The following is a 15,786-nucleotide window of genomic DNA, read 5'->3' on the forward strand; positions in this document are numbered from 1 at the left end:
GAAGCTTTCTGAGAAACTTCTTTGTGTTCTGTGAAATCATCTCACAGAGTTACAGCTTTTCCCTAAAGAAGCCTTTCGCTAAGACAGTTCTTGTGGAATTGGCAAAGTCATATTTGGAAGACCATAGAGGGCTATGGTGAAAAAGGAAATATCCTCAGATGAAATCTGGAAAGAAGCTTTCTGAGAAACTGCTTAGTGTTCTGTTAATTCATCTCACAGAGTTACATCTGTATTTCGTGGATCTCTTTGCTAGCCTTATTTCTGTGGAATCTGAGAACAGATATTTCGGATCCCTTTGAAGACTATAGGGCCAAAGGGCATATCCTCCGATAACAAAGAGAAAGAAGCTTTCTGAGAAACGTCTTTGTGTCTGTGAAATCATCTCACAGAGTTTCAGCTTTCCCCTCAAGAAGCCTTTCGCTAAGAAAGTTCTTGTGGAATTGGCAAAGTGATATTTGGAAGCCCATAGCGGGCTATGGTGAAAAAGGAAATATCCTCTGATGAAATCTGGAAAGAAGCTTTCTGAGTATCTGCTTAGTGTTGTGTTAATTCATCTCACAGAGTTACATCTGTATTTCGTGGATCTCTTTGCTAGCCTTATTTCTGTGGAGTCTGAGGACAGATATTTCGGATCCCTTTGAAGACCATAGGGCCAAAGGAAATATCTTCTGATAACAAAGAGAAAGAAGCTTTCTGAAAAACTTCTTTGTGTTCTGTGAAATCATCTCACAGAGTTACAGCTTTCCCCTCAAGAAGCCTTTCGCTAAGACAGTTCTTGTGGAATTGGCAAAGTGATATTTGGAAGCCCATAGAGGGCTACGGTGAAAAAGGAAATATCCTCAGATGAAATCTGGAAAGAAGCTTTCTGAGAAACTGCTTAGTGTTCTGTTGATTCATCTCACAGAGTTTCATCTGTATTTCGTGTATCTCTTTGCTAGCCTTATTTCTGTGGAATCTGAGAACAGATATTTCGGATCCCTTTGAAGACCATAGGGCCAAAGGAAATATCCTCTGATAACAAAGAGAAAGAAGCTTTCTGAGAAACTTCTTTGTGTTCTGTGAAATCATCTCACAGAGTTTCAGCTTTCCCCTCCAGAAGCCTTTCGCTAAGACAGTTCTTGTGGAATTGGCAAAGCGATATTTGGAAGCCCATACAGCGCTATGGTGAAAAAGGAAATATCCTCCGATGAAATCTGGAAAGAAGCTTTCTGAGAATCTGCTTAGTGTCCTGTTAATTCATCTAACAGAATTACATCTGTATTTCCTGGATCTCTTTGCTAGCCTTATTTCTGTGGAATCTGAGAACAGATATTTCGGATCCCTTTGAAGACTATAGGGCCAAAGGAACTATCCTACGATAACAAAGAGAAAGAAGCTTTCTGAGAAACGTCTTTGTGTCTGTGAAATCATCTCACAGAGTTTCAGCTTTCCCCTCAAGAAGCCTTTCGCTAAGACAGTTCTTGTGGAATTGGCAAAGTGATATTTGGAAGCCCATAGCGGGCTATGGTGAAAAAGGAAATATCCTCTGATGAAATATGGAAAGAAGCTTTCTGAGAATCTGCTTAGTGTTCTGTTAATTCATCTCACATAGTTACATCTGTCTTTCGTGGATCTCTTTGCTAGCCTTATTTCTGTGGAGTCTGAGAACAGATATTTCGGATCCCTTTGAAGACTATAGGGCCAAAGGAAATATCCTCCGATAACAAAGAGAAAGAAGCTTTCTGAGAAACTTCTTTGTGTTCTGTGAAATCATCTCACAGAGTTACAGCTTTCCCCTCAAGAAGCCTTTCGCTAAGACAGTTCTTGTGGAATTGGCAAAGTGATATTTGGAAGCCCATAGAGGGCTATGGTGAAAAAGGAAATATACTCAGATTAAATCTGGAAGGAAGCTTTCTGAGAATCTGCTTAGTGTTCTGTTAATTCATCTCACAGAGTTACATCTGTATTTCGTGGATCTCTTTGCTAGCCTTATTTCTGTGGAATCTAAGAACAGATATTTCGGATCACTTTGAAGACTATAGGGCCAAAGGGAATATCCTCCGATAACAAAGAGAAAGAAGCTTACTGAGAAACTTCTTTGTGTTCTGTGAAATCATCTCACGGAGTTTCAGCTTTCCCCTCAAGAAGCCTTTCGCTAAGACAGTTCTTGTGGAATTGGCAAAGTGATATTCGGAAGCCCATAGAGGGCTATGGTGAAAGAGGAAATATCCTCAGATGAAATCTGGAAAGAAGCTTTCTGAGAATCTGCTTAGTGTTCTGTTAATTCATCTCACAGAGTTACATCTGTATTTCGTGGATCTCTTTGCTAGCCTTATTTCTGTGGAATCTGAGAACAGATATTTCGGATCCCTTTGAAGACGATAGGGCCAAAGGAAATATCCTCCGATAACAAAGAGAAAGAAGCTTTCTGAGAAACTTCTCTGTGTTCTGTGAAATCATCTCACAGAGTAACAGCTTTCCCCTCAAGAAGCCTTCCGCTAAGACAGTTCTTGTGGAATTGGCAAAGTGATATTTGAAAGCCCATAGAGGGCTATGTTGAGAAACGAAATATCTTCAGATGAAATCTGGAAAGAAGCTTTCTGAGAAACTGCTTAGTGTTCTGTTAATTTATCTCACAGAGTTTCATCTGTATTTCGTGGATCTCTTTGTTATCCTTATTTCTGTGGAATCTGAGAACAGATATTTCGGATCCCTTTGAAGACCATAGGGCCAAACGAAATATCCTCCGATAACAAAGAGAAAGAAGCTTTCTGAGAAACTTCTCTGTGTTCTGTGAAATCATCTCACAGAGTTACAGCTTTCCCCTCAAGAAGCCTTTCGCTAAGACAGTTCTTGTGGAATTGGCAAAGTGATATTTGAAAGCCCATAGAGGGCTATGTTGAGAAAGGAAATATCTTCAGATGAAATCTGGAAAGAAGCTTTCTGAGAAACTGCTTAGTGTTCTGTTAATTCATCTCACAGAGTTACATCTGTATTTCGTGGATCTCTTTGCTAGCCTTATTTCTGTGGAATCTGAGAACAGATATTTCGGAAACCTTTGAAGACCGTAAGGCCAAACGAAATATCCTCCGATAAAAAAGACAAAGAAGCTTTCTGAGAAACTTCTTTGTGTTCTGTGAAATCATCTCACAGAGTTACACCTTTCCCCTCAAGAAGCCTTTCGCTAAGACAGTTCTTGTGGAATTGGCAAAGTGATATTTAGAAGCCCATAGAGGGCTATGGTGAAAAAGGAAATATCCTCAGATGAAATCTGGAAAGAAGCTTTCTGAGAATCTGCTTAGTGTTCTGTTAATTCATCTCACAGAGTTACATCTGTATTTCGTGGATCTGTTCGCTAGCCTTATTTCTGTGGTATCTGAGAACAGATATTTCGGATCCCTTTGAAGACCATAGGGCCAAAGGAAATATCGTCCGATCACAAAGAGAAAGAAGCTTTCTGAGAAACTTCTTTGTGTTCTGTGAAATCATCTCACAGAGTTACAGCTTTCCCCTCAAGAAGCCTTTCGCTAAGACAGTTCTTTTGGTATTGGCAAAGTGATATTTGGAAGCCCATAGAGGGCTATGGTGAAAAATTAAATATCCTCCGATGAAATCTGGAAAGAAGCTTTCTGACAAACTGCTTAGTGTTCTGTTAATTCATCTCACAGAGTTACATCTGTATTTCTGGATCTCTTTGCTAGCCTTATTTCTGTGGAATCTGAGAACAGATATTTCGGATCCCTTTGAAGACCATAAGGCCAAAAGAAATATCCTCCGATAACAAAGAGAAAGAAACTTTCTGAGAAACTTCTTTGTGTTCTGTGAAATCAGCTCACAGAGTTACAGCTTTCCCCTCAAGAAGCCTTTCGCTAAGACAGTTCTTGTGGATTAGGCAAAGTGATATTTGAAAGCCCATAGAGGGCTATGTTGAGAAAGGTAATATCTTCAGATGAAATCTGGAAAGAAGCTTTCTGAGAAACTGCTTAGTGTTCTGTTAATTCATCTCACAGAGTTACATTTGGGTTTCGTAGATCTCTTTGCTATCCTTATTTCTGTGGAATCTGAGAACAGATATTTCGGATCCCTTTGAAGACCATAGTGACAAACGAAATATCCTCCGATAACAAAGAGAAAGAAGCTTTCTGAGAAACTTCTTTGTGTTCTGTGAAATCATCTCACAGAGTTTCAGCTTTCCCCTCAAGAAGCCTTTCGCTAAGACAGTTCTTGTGGAATTGGCAAAGTGATATTTGGAAGCCCATAGATGGCTATGGTGAAAAAGGAAATATCCTCAGATGATATCTCTAAAGAAGCTTTCTGAGAAACTGCTTAGTGTTCTATTAATTCATCTCACATAGATACATCTGTATTTCGAGGATCTCTTTGCTAGCCTTATTTCTGTGGAATCTGAGTACAGATATTTCGGATCCCTTTGAAGACCATAGGGCCAAAGGAAATATCGTCCGATAACAAAGAGAAAGAAGCTTTCTGAGAAACTTCGTTGTGTTCTGTGAAATCATCTCACAGAGTTACAGCTTTCCCCTCAAGAAGCCTTTGTCTAAGACAGTTCTTGTGGAATTGTCAAAGTGATATTTGGAAGCCCATAGAGGGCTATGGTGAAAAAGGAAATATCCTCAGATGAAATCTGGAAAGAAGCTTTCTGAGAAACTGCTTAGTGTTCTGTTAATTCATCTCACAGAGTTACATCTGTATTTCGTGGATCTCTTTGCTAGCCTTATTTCTGTAGAATGTGAGAACAGATATTTCGGATCCCTTTGAAGACCATAGGGCCAAACGAAATATCCTCCGATAACAAACAGAAAGAAGCTTTCTGAGAAACTTCTTTGTGTTCTGTGAAATCATCTCACAGAGTTACAGCTTTCCCCTCAAGAAGCCTTTCGCTAAGACAGTTCTTGTGGAATTGGCAAAGTAATATTTCGAAGCCCATAGAGGGCTATGGTGAAAAAGGAAATATCCTCACATGAAATCTGGAAAGAAGCTTCCTGAGAAACTGCTTAGTGTTCTGCTAATTCATCTCACAGAGTTACATCTGTATTTCGTGGATCTCTTTGCTAGCCTTATTTCTGTGGAATCTGAGAACAGATATTTCAGATTCTTTTGAAGACTATAGGGCCAAAGGAAATATCCTCTGATAACAAAGAGAAAGAAGCTTTCTGAGAAACTTCGTTGTGTTCTTTAAAATCATCTCACAGCGATACAGCTTTCCCCTCTAGGAGCCTTTAGCTAAGACAGTTCTTGTGGAATTGGCAAAGTGATATTTGGAAGCCCCTAGAGGGCTATGTTGAAAAAGGAAATATCCTCAGATGGAATCTGGAAAGAAGCTTTCTGAGAATCTGCTTGGTGTTCTGTTAATTCATCTCACAGAGTTACATCTGTATTTCGTGGATCACTTTGCTAGCCTTATTTCTGTGAAATCTGAGAAGAGATATTTCGGATCCCTTTGAAGACAATAGGGCCAAATGAAATATCCTCCGATAACAAAGAGAAAGAAGCTTTGTGAGAAACTTCTTTGTGTTCTGTGAAATCATCTCACAGAGTTACAGCTTTCCCCTCAAGAAACCTTTCGCTAACACAGTTCTTGTGGAATTGGCAAGTGATATTTGGAAGCCCATAGAGGGCTATGGTGAAAAAGGAAATATCCTCAGATGAAATCTGGAAAGAAGCTTTCTGAGAATCTGCTTAGTGTTCTGTTAATTCATCTCACAGAGTTACATCTGTATTTCGTGGATCTCTTTGCTAGCCTTATTTATGTGGAATCTGAGAACAGATATTTCGGATCCCTTTGAAGACTATAGGGCCAAAGGAAATATCCTCCGATAACAAAGAGAAAGAAGTTTCTGAGAAACTTCTTTGTGTTCTGTGAAATCATCTCACAGAGTTACAGCTTTCCCCTCAAGAAGCCTTTCGCTAAGACAGTTCTTGTGGAATTGGCAAAGTGATATTTGGAAGCCCATAGAGGGCTATGGTGAAAAAGGAAATATCCTCAGATGAAATCTGGAAAGAAGCTTTCTGAGAAACTGCTTAGTGTTCTGTTAATTCATCTCACAGGGTTACATCTGTATTTCGTGGATCTCTTTGCTTGCCTTATTTCTGTGGAATCTGAGAACAGATATTTCGGATCCCTTTGAAGACTATAGGGCCAAAGGGCATATCCTCCGATAAGAAAGAGAAAGAAGCTTTCTGAGAAACGTGTTTGTGTCTGTGAAATCATCTCACAGAGTTTCAGCTTTCCCCTCAAGAAGCCTTTCGCTAAGAAAGTTCTTGTGGAATTGGCAAAGTGATATTTGGAAGCACATAGCGGGCTATGGTGAAAAAGGAAATATCCTCTGATGAAATCTGGAAAGAAGCTTTCTGAGAATCTGCTTAGTGTTCTGTTAATTCATCTCACAGAGTTACATCTGTATTTCGTGGATCTCTTTGATAGCCTTATTTCTGTGGAGTCTGAGGACAGATATTTCGGATCCCTTTGAAGACTATAGGGCCAAAGGAAATATCTTCTGATAACAAAGAGAAAGAAGCTTTCTGAAAAACTTCTTTGTGTTCTGTGAAATCATCTCACAGAGTTACAGCTTTCCCCTCAAGAAGCCTTTCGCTAAGACAGTTCTTGTGGAATTGGCAAAGTGATATTTGGAAGCCCATAGATGGCTATGGTGAAAAAGGAAATATCCTCAGATGATATCTCTAAAGAAGCTTTCTGAGAAACTGCTTAGTGTTCTATTAATTCATCTCACATAGATACATCTGTATTTCGAGGATCTCTTTGCTAGCCTTATTTCTGTGGAATCTGAGTACAGATATTTCGGTTCCCTTTGAAGACCATAGGGCCAAAGGAAATATCGTCCGATAACAAAGAGAAAGAAGCTTTCTGAGAAACTTCGTTGTGTTCTGTGAAATCATCTCACAGAGTTACAGCTTTCCCCTCAAGAAGCCTTTGGCTAAGACAGTTCTTGTGGAATTGTCAAAGTGATATTTGGAAGCCCATAGAGGGCTATGGTGAAAAAGGAAATATCCTCAGATGAAATCTGGAAAGAAGCTTTCTGAGAAACTGCTTAGTGTTCTGTTAATTCATCTCACAGAGTTACATCTGTATTTCGTGGATCTCTTTGCTAGCCTTATTTCTGTAGAATGTGAGAACAGATATTTCGGATCCCTTTGAAGACCATAGGGCCAAACGAAATATCCTCCGATAACAAACAGAAAGAAGCTTTCTGAGAAACTTCTTTGTGTTCTGTGAAATCATCTCACAGAGTTACAGCTTTCCCCTCAAGAAGCCTTTCGCTAAGACAGTTCTTGTGGAATTGGCAAAGTAATATTTCGAAGCCCATAGAGGGCTATGGTGAAAAAGGAAATATCCTCACATGAAATCTGGAAAGAAGCTTCCTGAGAAACTGCTTAGTGTTCTGCTAATTCATCTCACAGAGTTACATCTGTATTTCGTGGATCTCTTTGCTAGCCTTATTTCTGTGGAATCTGAGAACAGATATTTCAGATTCTTTTGAAGACTATAGGGCCAAAGGAAATATCCTCTGATAACAAAGAGAAAGAAGCTTTCTGAGAAACTTCGTTGTGTTCTTTGAAATCATCTCACAGCGATACAGCTTTCCCCTCTAGGAGCCTTTAGCTAAGACAGTTCTTGTGGAATTGGCAAAGTGATATTTGGAAGCCCCTAGAGGGCTATGTTGAAAAAGGAAATATCCTCAGATGGAATCTGGAAAGAAGCTTTCTGAGAATCTGCTTAGTGTTCTGTTAATTCATCTCACAGAGTTACATCTGTATTTCGTGGATCACTTTGCTAGCCTTATTTCTGTGAAATCTGAGGAGAGATATTTCGGATCCCTTTGAAGACAATAGGGCCAAATGAAATATCCTCCGATAACAAAGAGAAAGAAGCTTTGTGAGAAACTTCTTTGTGTTCTGTGAAATCATCTCACAGAGTTACAGCTTTCCCCTCAAGAAGCCTTTCGCTAAGACAGTTCTTGTGGAATTGGCAAAGTGATATTTGGAAGCCCATAGAGGGCTATGGTGAAAAAGGAAATATCCTCCGATGAAATCTGGAAAGAAGCTTTCTGAGAAACTGCTTAGTGTTCTGTTAATTCATCTCACAGAGTTACATAAGTATTTCGTGGATCTCTTTGATAGCCTTATTTCTGTGGAATCTGAGAACAGATATTTCGGATCCCTTTGAAGACTATAGGGCCACAGGAAATATCCTCCGAAAACAAAGAGAAAGAAGCTTTCTGAGAAACTTCTTTGTGTTCTGTGAAATCATCTCACAGAGTTACAGCTTTCCCCTCAAGAAGCCTTTCGCTAAGACAGTTCTTGTGGAATTGGCAAAGTGATATTTGGAAGCCCATAGAGGGCTATGGTGAAAAAGGAAATATCCTCAGATGAAATCTGGAAAGAAGCTTTCTGAGAATCTGCTTAGTGTTCTGTTAATTCATCTCACACAGTTACATCTGTATTTCGTGGATCTCTTCGCTAGCCATATTTCTGTGGTATCTGAGAACAGATATTTCGGATCCCTTTGAAGACTATAGGGCCAAAGGGAATATCCTCCGATAACAAAGAGAAAGAAGCTTTCTGAAAAACTTCTTTGTGTTCTCTGAAATCATCTCAAAGAGTTACAGCTTTCCCCTCAAGAAACCTTTCGCTAACAGAGTTCTTGTGTAATTGGCAACTGATATTTGGAAGCCCATAGAGGGCTATGGTGAAAAAGGAAATATAATCAGATGAAATCTGGAAACAAGGTTTCTGAGAATCTGCTTAGTGTTCTGCTAATTCATCTCACAGAGTTACATCTGTATTTCGTGGATCTCTTTGCTAGCCTTATTTCTGTGGAATCTGAGAACAGATATTTCGGATCCCTTTGAAGACTATAGGGCCAAAGGAAATATCCTCCGATAACAAAGAGAAAGAAGCTTTCTGAGAAACTTCTTTGTGTTCTGTGAAATCATCTCACAGAGTTACAGCTTTTCCCTAAAGAAGCCTTTCGCTAAGACAGTTCTTGTGGAATTGGCAAAGTCATATTTGGAAGACCATAGAGGGCTATGGTGAAAAAGGAAATATCCTCAGATGAAATCTGGAAAGAAGCTTTCTGAGAAACTGCTTAGTGTTCTGTTAATTCATCTCACAGAGTTACATCTGTATTTCGTGGATCTCTTTGCTAGCCTTATTTCTGTGGAATCTGAGAACAGATATTTCGGATCCCTTTGAAGACTATAGGGCCAAAGGGCATATCCTCCGATAACAAAGAGAAAGAAGCTTTCTGAGAAACGTCTTTGTGTCTGTGAAATCATCTCACAGAGTTTCAGCTTTCCCCTCAAGAAGCCTTTCGCTAAGAAAGTTCTTGTGGAATTGGCAAAGTGATATTTGGAAGCCCATAGCGGGCTATGGTGAAAAAGGAAATATCCTCTGATGAAATCTGGAAAGAAGCTTTCTGAGTATCTGCTTAGTGTTGTGTTAATTCATCTCACAGAGTTACATCTGTATTTCGTGGATCTCTTTGCTAGCCTTATTTCTGTGGAGTCTGAGGACAGATATTTCGGATCCCTTTGAAGACCATAGGGCCAAAGGAAATATCTTCTGATAACAAAGAGAAAGAAGCTTTCTGAAAAACTTCTTTGTGTTCTGTGAAATCATCTCACAGAGTTACAGCTTTCCCCTCAAGAAGCCTTTCGCTAAGACAGTTCTTGTGGAATTGGCAAAGTGATATTTGGAAGCCCATAGAGGGCTACGGTGAAAAAGGAAATATCCTCAGATGAAATCTGGAAAGAAGCTTTCTGAGAAACTGCTTAGTGTTCTGTTGATTCATCTCACAGAGTTTCATCTGTATTTCGTGTATCTCTTTGCTAGCCTTATTTCTGTGGAATCTGAGAACAGATATTTCGGATCCCTTTGAAGACCATAGGGCCAAAGGAAATATCCTCTGATAACAAAGAGAAGGAAGCTTTCTGAGAAACTTCTTTGTGTTCTGTGAAATCATCTCACAGAGTTTCAGCTTTCCCCTCCAGAAGCCTTTCGCTAAGACAGTTCTTGTGGAATTGGCAAAGCGATATTTGGAAGCCCATACAGCGCTATGGTGAAAAAGGAAATATCCTCCGATGAAATCTGGAAAGAAGCTTTCTGAGAATCTGCTTAGTGTCCTGTTAATTCATCTAACAGAATTACATCTGTATTTCCTGGATCTCTTTGCTAGCCTTATTTCTGTGGAATCTGAGAACAGATATTTCGGATCCCTTTGAAGACTATAGGGCCAAAGGAACTATCCTACGATAACAAAGAGAAAGAAGCTTTCTGAGAAACGTCTTTGTGTCTGTGAAATCATCTCACAGAGTTTCAGCTTTCCCCTCAAGAAGCCTTTCGCTAAGACAGTTCTTGTGGAATTGGCAAAGTGATATTTGGAAGCCCATAGCGGGCTATGGTGAAAAAGGAAATATCCTCTGATGAAATATGGAAAGAAGCTTTCTGAGAATCTGCTTAGTGTTCTGTTAATTCATCTCACATAGTTACATCTGTCTTTCGTGGATCTCTTTGCTAGCCTTATTTCTGTGGAGTCTGAGAACAGATATTTCGGATCCCTTTGAAGACTATAGGGCCAAAGGAAATATCCTCCGATAACAAAGAGAAAGAAGCTTTCTGAGAAACTTCTTTGTGTTCTGTGAAATCATCTCACAGAGTTACAGCTTTCCCCTCAAGAAGCCTTTCGCTAAGACAGTTCTTGTGGAATTGGCAAAGTGATATTTGGAAGCCCATAGAGGGCTATGGTGAAAAAGGAAATATACTCAGATTAAATCTGGAAGGAAGCTTTCTGAGAATCTGCTTAGTGTTCTGTTAATTCATCTCACAGAGTTACATCTGTATTTCGTGGATCTCTTTGCTAGCCTTATTTCTGTGGAATCTAAGAACAGATATTTCGGATCACTTTGAAGACTATAGGGCCAAAGGGAATATCCTCCGATAACAAAGAGAAAGAAGCTTACTGAGAAACTTCTTTGTGTTCTGTGAAATCATCTCACGGAGTTTCAGCTTTCCCCTCAAGAAGCCTTTCGCTAAGACAGTTCTTGTGGAATTGGCAAAGTGATATTCGGAAGCCCATAGAGGGCTATGGTGAAAGAGGAAATATCCTCAGATGAAATCTGGAAAGAAGCTTTCTGAGAATCTGCTTAGTGTTCTGTTAATTCATCTCACAGAGTTACATCTGTATTTCGTGGATCTCTTTGCTAGCCTTATTTCTGTGGAATCTGAGAACAGATATTTCGGATCCCTTTGAAGACGATAGGGCCAAAGGAAATATCCTCCGATAACAAAGAGAAAGAAGCTTTCTGAGAAACTTCTCTGTGTTCTGTGAAATCATCTCACAGAGTAACAGCTTTCCCCTCAAGAAGCCTTCCGCTAAGACAGTTCTTGTGGAATTGGCAAAGTGATATTTGAAAGCCCATAGAGGGCTATGTTGAGAAACGAAATATCTTCAGATGAAATCTGGAAAGAAGCTTTCTGAGAAACTGCTTAGTGTTCTGTTAATTTATCTCACAGAGTTTCATCTGTATTTCGTGGATCTCTTTGTTATCCTTATTTCTGTGGAATCTGAGAACAGATATTTCGGATCCCTTTGAAGACCATAGGGCCAAACGAAATATCCTCCGATAACAAAGAGAAAGAAGCTTTCTGAGAAACTTCTCTGTGTTCTGTGAAATCATCTCACAGAGTTACAGCTTTCCCCTCAAGAAGCCTTTCGCTAAGACAGTTCTTGTGGAATTGGCAAAGTGATATTTGAAAGCCCATAGAGGGCTATGTTGAGAAAGGAAATATCTTCAGATGAAATCTGGAAAGAAGCTTTCTGAGAAACTGCTTAGTGTTCTGTTAATTCATCTCACAGAGTTACATCTGTATTTCGTGGATCTCTTTGCTAGCCTTATTTCTGTGGAATCTGAGAACAGATATTTCGGAAACCTTTGAAGACCGTAAGGCCAAACGAAATATCCTCCGATAAAAAAGACAAAGAAGCTTTCTGAGAAACTTCTTTGTGTTCTGTGAAATCATCTCACAGAGTTACACCTTTCCCCTCAAGAAGCCTTTCGCTAAGACAGTTCTTGTGGAATTGGCAAAGTGATATTTAGAAGCCCATAGAGGGCTATGGTGAAAAAGGAAATATCCTCAGATGAAATCTGGAAAGAAGCTTTCTGAGAATCTGCTTAGTGTTCTGTTAATTCATCTCACAGAGTTACATCTGTATTTCGTGGATCTGTTCGCTAGCCTTATTTCTGTGGTATCTGAGAACAGATATTTCGGATCCCTTTGAAGACCATAGGGCCAAAGGAAATATCGTCCGATCACAAAGAGAAAGAAGCTTTCTGAGAAACTTCTTTGTGTTCTGTGAAATCATCTCACAGAGTTACAGCTTTCCCCTCAAGAAGCCTTTCGCTAAGACAGTTCTTGTGGTATTGGCAAAGTGATATTTGGAAGCCCATAGAGGGCTATGGTGAAAAATTAAATATCCTCCGATGAAATCTGGAAAGAAGCTTTCTGACAAACTGCTTAGTGTTCTGTTAATTCATCTCACAGAGTTACATCTGTATTTCTGGATCTCTTTGCTAGCCTTATTTCTGTGGAATCTGAGAACAGATATTTCGGATCCCTTTGAAGACCATAAGGCCAAAAGAAATATCCTCCGATAACAAAGAGAAAGAAACTTTCTGAGAAACTTCTTTGTGTTCTGTGAAATCAGCTCACAGAGTTACAGCTTTCCCCTCAAGAAGCCTTTCGCTAAGACAGTTCTTGTGGATTAGGCAAAGTGATATTTGAAAGCCCATAGAGGGCTATGTTGAGAAAGGTAATATCTTCAGATGAAATCTGGAAAGAAGCTTTCTGAGAAACTGCTTAGTGTTCTGTTAATTCATCTCACAGAGTTACATTTGGGTTTCGTAGATCTCTTTGCTATCCTTATTTCTGTGGAATCTGAGAACAGATATTTCGGATCCCTTTGAAGACCATAGTGACAAACGAAATATCCTCCGATAACAAAGAGAAAGAAGCTTTCTGAGAAACTTCTTTGTGTTCTGTGAAATCATCTCACAGAGTTTCAGCTTTCCCCTCAAGAAGCCTTTCGCTAAGACAGTTCTTGTGGAATTGGCAAAGTGATATTTGGAAGCCCATAGAGGGCTATGGTGAAAAAGGAAATATCCTCAGATGAAATCTGGAAAGAAGCTTTCTGAGAAACTGCTTAGTGTTCTGCTAATTCATCTCACAGAGTTACATCTGTATTTCGTGGATCTCTTTGCTAGCCTTATTTCTGTGGAATCTGAGAACAGATATTTCAGATCCCTTTGAAGATTATAGGGCCAAAGGAAATATCCTCTGATAACAAAGAGAAAGAAGCTTTCTGAGAAACTTCTTTGTGTTCTGTGAAATCATCTCACAGCGTTACAGCTTTCCCCTCAAGAAGCCTTTAGCTAAGACAGTTCTTGTGGAATTGGGAAAGTGATATTTGGAAGCCCATAGAGGGCTATGGTGAAAAAGGAAATAACCTCAGATGAAATCTAGAAAGAAGCTTTCTGAGAATCTGCTTAGTGTTCTGTTAATTCATCTCACAGAGTTACATCGGTATTTCGTGGATCTCTTTGCTAGCCTTATTTCTGTGGAATCTGAGAAGAGATATTTCGGATCCCTTTGAAGACTATAGGGCCAAATGAAATATCCTCCGATAACAAAGAGAAAGAAGCTTTCTGAGAAATTTCTTTGTGTTCTGTGAAATCATCTCACAGAGTTACAGCTTTCTACTCAAGAAGCCTTTCGCTAAGACACTTCTTGTGGAATTGGCAAAGTGATATTTGGAAGCCCCTAGAGGGCTACGGTAAAAAAGGAAATATCCTCCGATGAAATCTGGAAAGAAGGTTTCTGAGAAACTGCTTAGTGTTCTGTTAATTCATCTCACAGAGTTACCTCTGTATTTCGTGGATCTCTTTGCTAGCCTTATTTCTGTGGAATCTGAGAATAGACATTTCGGATCCCTTTGAAGACCATAGGGCCAAAAGAAATATCCTACGATAACAAAGAGAAAGAAGCTTTCTGAGAAACTTCTTTGTGTTCTGAGAAATCAGCTCACAGAGATACAGCTTTCCGCTCAAGAAGCCTTTCGCTAAGACAGTTCTTGGGGAATTGGCAAAGTGATATTGGGAAGCCCATAGAGGGCAATGGTGAAAAAGGAAATATCCTCAGATGAAATCTGGAAAGAAGCTTTCTGAGAAACTGCTTAGTGTTCTGTTAATTCATCTCACAGAGTTACATCTGTATTTCGTGCATCTCTTTGCTATCCTTATTTCTGTGGAATCTGAGAACAGATATTTCGTATCCCTTTGAAGACCATAGGGCCAAACGAAATATCCTTCCATAACAAAGAGAAAGAAGCTTTCTGAGAAACTTCTTTGTGTTCTGTGAAATCATCTCACAGAGTTACAGCTTTCTCCTCAAGAAGCCTTTCGCTAAGACAGTTCTTGTGGAATTGGCAAAGTGATATTTGGAAGCCCATAGAGGGCTAAGGTGAAAAAGGAAATATCCTCAGATGAAATCTGGAAAGAAGCTTTCTGAGAAACTGCTTAGTGTTCTGCTAATTCATCTCACAGAGTTACATCTGTATTTCGTGCATCTCTTTGCTAGCCTTATTTCTGTGGAATCTGAGAACAGATATTTCAGATCCCTTTGAAGACTATAGGGCCAAAGGAAATATCCTCTGATAACAAAGAGAAAGAAGCTTTCTGAGAAACTTCTTTGTGTTCTGTGAAATCATCTCACAGCGTTACAGCTTTCCCCTCAAGAAGCCTTTAGCTAAGACAGTTCTTGTGGAATTGGGAAAGTGATATTTGGAAGCCCCAAGAGGGCTATGGTGAAAAAGGAAATATCCTCCGATGAAATCTAGAAAGAAGCTTTCTGTGAATCTGCTTAGTGTTCTGTTAATTCATCTCACAGAGTTACATCTGTATTTCGTGGATCTCTTTGCTAGCCTTATTTCTTTGGAATCTGAGAAGACACATTTCGGATCCATTTGAAGACTATAGGGCCAAAGGAAATATCCTCCGATAACAAAGAGAAAGAAGCTTACTGAGAAACTACTTTGTGTTCTGTGAAATCATCTCACAGAGTTTCAGCTTTCCCCTCAAGAAGCCTTTGGCTAAGACAGTTCTTGTGGAATTGGCAAAGTGATATTTGGAAGCCCATAGAGGGCTATGGTGAAATAGGAAATATCCTCAGATGAAATCTGGAAAGAAGCTTTCTGAGAATCTGCTTAGTGTTCTGTTAATTCATCTCACAGAGTTACATCTGTATTTCGTGGATCTCTTTGCTAGCCTTATTTCTGTGGAATCTGAGAACAGATATTTCGGATCCCTTTGAAGACTATACCGCCAAAGGAAATATCCTCCGATAACAAAGAGAAAGAAGCTTTCTGAGAAACTTCTTTGTGTTCTGTGAAATCATCTCACAGAGTTACAGTTTTCCCCTCAAGAAGCCTTTCGCTACGATAGTTCTTGGGGAATTGGCAAAGTGATATTGGGAAGCCCTTAGAGGGCTATGGTGAAAAAGGAAATATCCTCCGATGAAATCTGGAAAGAAGCTTTCTGAGAAACTGCTTAGTGTTCTGTTAATTCATCTCACAGAGTTACATCTGTATTTCGAGGATCTCTTTGCTAGCCTTATTTCTGTGGAATCTGAGAACAGATATTTCGGATCGCTTTGAAGACCATAGGGCCAAAGAAAATATCCTCCGATAACAAAGAGTAAGAAGCTTTCTGAGAAACT

Source organism: Macaca fascicularis, chromosome 15 (assembly GCF_037993035.2).
Source record: "Macaca fascicularis isolate 582-1 chromosome 15, T2T-MFA8v1.1".
Taxonomy (NCBI): Eukaryota; Metazoa; Chordata; class Mammalia; order Primates; family Cercopithecidae; genus Macaca; species Macaca fascicularis.